A 659-nucleotide genomic window follows, 5' to 3' on the forward strand; every position below is an offset into this window, starting at 1 on the left:
TTAGGATCGCATGGTGCCATAAATTTATCAATTTTGTGCGATAAGGCAGAAAATTGGGCTTGTAACATTGCTACAGGATCAAGATTCATTATACCTTTAACCGATGATGTACCTGAGGATGATGGTTTCGCCGTCGGTATATGGCCACGCTCGGCGGGCCACATACTGCTGTTGATTGCCATTTCTTCCAAAAGTTCTCTTGCTTGGGCGGACGTCTTCTTCATAAATAACCCTCCAGACATAGCATCTAATGAACCTCTAGTTGTAGGATTTAATCCATTATAGAATGTCTGCATTAAAAGTGCATCTGGCAGTTGGTGGTGTGGGCATAAACATTGAAGTTCTTTAAAACGTTCCCAAGCTTCATAAAGAGTTTCATTATCATTTTGTGTAAAAGATGTCAACTCTTTGATGACTCTTGCGGTTTTTGCTAAGGGAAAATATTTTTGTAAAAATGCTTGGGCTAATTGGTCCCAAGTTTCAAATGTTGCAGCAGGCATAGAAGTTAACCAAATTTTTGTCTTATCCTTCAAAGTGAAAGGAAAGAGGCGAAGTTTGATTGCTTCGGCTGTTACATCAGTAATTTTAAAAGTGTCACAAATTTCTAAGAAATTTGTCAAATGTGCATTAGGGTTTTCGTTAGGTAGTCCATAAAACGT

The 659-nt window shown here is 38.4% G+C and overlaps 1 non-coding gene across 1 annotated transcript; it reads left to right on the forward strand.

Annotated features, from left to right (window-relative positions):
* The first annotated feature begins 312 nt into the window (after positions 1-312).
* Positions 313-419, forward strand: LOC136201611 (small nucleolar RNA R71). Its single transcript, XR_010673958.1, has one exon. It is a non-coding gene; the product is annotated as a small nucleolar RNA R71 (small nucleolar RNA).
* The last annotated feature ends 240 nt before the right edge of the window (positions 420-659 follow it).

The sequence above is a fragment of the Euphorbia lathyris genome, chromosome 7 (genome assembly GCF_963576675.1).
Source record: "Euphorbia lathyris chromosome 7, ddEupLath1.1, whole genome shotgun sequence".
Classification (NCBI taxonomy): domain Eukaryota; kingdom Viridiplantae; phylum Streptophyta; class Magnoliopsida; order Malpighiales; family Euphorbiaceae; genus Euphorbia; species Euphorbia lathyris.